This window comes from Protomyctophum bolini, assembly GCF_963924005.1.
Source record: "Protomyctophum bolini genome assembly, chromosome: 11".
Taxonomy (NCBI): Eukaryota; Metazoa; Chordata; class Actinopteri; order Myctophiformes; family Myctophidae; genus Protomyctophum; species Protomyctophum bolini.
In genome coordinates, this window is record NC_137872.1 from 642,052 (window position 1) to 644,551 (window position 2,500).

Here is a 2,500-nt window from a genome sequence, read left to right on the forward strand (position 1 = left end):
GAGAGAGAGAGAGAGCTGCCAGTGATTTAGTTTATTGTAAAATAGAAACAATACATCAAAAGAAAAACGAGTTATATAGTGCAAGAAAAGAAGAAGCCATCAGGCTTATTTTGGGGTGGGGGCATGCGATTCCAACTTGCATCGTTCCGAGTAGGCCAGTGCTCAACGTGAACTGCTCTAGTTTAACTTAAGCTTTACATAAAGTGGTCGGATGGATTTAATTAATTGGGTCGATTGAATACTTTAGGTTAAAAGGTTCTGGCAGCGGTTTATAGATTCGAACCGGCGCCATGGGAAGGACCGCTCTACAGAACACTGCGTAAATGTATTTAACGTTTAAAGGACCAATCTACAGAACACTGCGTAAATGTATTTAACGTTTAATTTTAAACAGTCTCTCATTCAACTGAGTCATTCTTCTCTCCCACAGCCTGTGGAGTTGATATTAAGTTGGAGGCGTGTTCATTCTTATGATTAAACGGCTCTCTTCTGTCCCTGTGGGATAAGAACGGACCCAGTACCGTCTGATGGGGTAAACACTGTGCACTGAAAATAAGTCTAAGAAAACAGTTACGATGCCTCTGTTCTGTACATACCGTAGCAACAGTTAATATAACTATAAATGGTCAGGATTTGACACTGTACTCATGCTAGATGTTTTGAATATGGATTGATTGATTTATTGATTGATTGATTGATTTAAATATTTATTAACAGTTTGCAGAATTACAGTAACATTTCAAGCACAAACTCAATACAAAGACTGTTAACTGTGAGTGGACGACCCAATTAAGCATTACACTTGTTTACAAGAGGGTCCACCTTGTTCAATTCATCAAAACATTTAGAGACGTACAAATAGACACTTCTATATAGTCAAAGAACAGAACAGGAATTCATCATAATGGAGGTAAAACGGGAAAAGATACATATACAGTGAGGGGGAAAAGGGGGGGGGGGGGATTCATATTTTACGGGGGCCAGTTTGGAATTGCAGCCGTCCGTAGGTGCCTTTTGAGAGCGGTTTTGAAGGAGTCAAGGGATTGGGAAGGGATTGGAAGTGTCTAATCTTCTCTAGCATGCATTTGAACGGTAGGTACCGGTACGGTAGGTACCAGTACCTACTGTAACAGTACCTACCGTACCGGTACCTACCAGGCTCACCTAATGAACCCATCATGCCTTTCACACCTCCTTGACCTCTGACCTTTACCATGATGGATAATATATTATTTGAAGAGATCGATATTCCATTAGGTTGAAGAGACCGTTTAGAACGCCAGGACAGTTCACCTCAGAGATTAATTTACCCTAGATACGTGTCACGCCATTGTCCTGCAATATCTGCCCCTTTAGGAGGCCTGCCCCTTTATATCTGCCCCTTATATCTGCCCCTTTAGGAGGCATGTCATAAATCTGTTCATTCTAACGTTCCTTTGACCCATACTTACAGAATAAAATATTGGCCCCAGTTAAGCTACCTATCTTCATAACAACAAGGCATTTCTCATACAAACAAACACATTTTGTTCGCAAGCAACATTCACAGCACACACACACACACACACACACACACACACACACACACACACACACACACACACACTCACACAGCACATGGGGTGTGTATGTGTAACCACGCCCACTTAGGAGACCAAAAAGTGCATTCCATTTCATACCATCAGAGGGGTGAAGTGCTTGTTATGAATCATCTTCTTTATGGAGTATTTTGGACATGAAGCAGAGAGAGGACCCACCAGGCCACACGGCTGAGCCTGAGAGCTATGGAGATATAACCCCCTCCCTCCTCAGAGTGTGTACAGTAATGTACAGTAATGTACAGTAGAGTGATGCTATTTCAGCTATGGAGATAACCCCCTCCCTCCTCGGGGGTTATATCTATATACTGTATATATATATATATATATTATATATATATATATATATATATATATATATATATATTAATAGAAGATAACCCCCTCCCTCCTCAGAGTATGTACAGTAATGTACAGTACTGTACAGTAGAGGGATGCTATTTCAGCTATGGAGATATAACCCCCTCCCTCCTCAGAGTGTCACACATTAAAAAGCCCACTTGAAAGAAAACACGTGAGGCATTTCAGATAAAAGCATCTTGTTGCATTTTGGGTCACTGACATTCCAGCTGATGCATGACAAAAAACAATAAGTACAGTATATATACTGTCTTATATACTGTTACATTTTTCCCCCCCAGAGAGCACACGTCATTTATTCACTTCACGTAGACCTGAATATACAGTATAATCTTAAATGGAGACTATAGAGAGAGATATTTGTAGGCTCTCCGGTGAATGTCAATGAGTGATTGTTCCTGTGAAAGCATAAGTTTAGAGTTAGACCCCCTTTGGCTCCGGTTCAGAAACACAGAGCAGTTCATTTGTATAGAAGGGCCTTGGCTGGCTGGCTGTCGCCCAGAGAATTAAATAAACTATCTTTACTAAATTATATTCCATTT

The 2,500-nt window shown here is 40.7% G+C and overlaps 1 protein-coding gene across 5 annotated transcripts in view; it reads left to right on the plus strand.

Moving 5' to 3' along the window:
* The window catches only part of caskin1 (CASK interacting protein 1), a 132,222-nt gene that overhangs the window by 52,643 nt on the left and 77,079 nt on the right, over positions 1 to 2,500 (plus strand). The window lies entirely within an intron of this gene.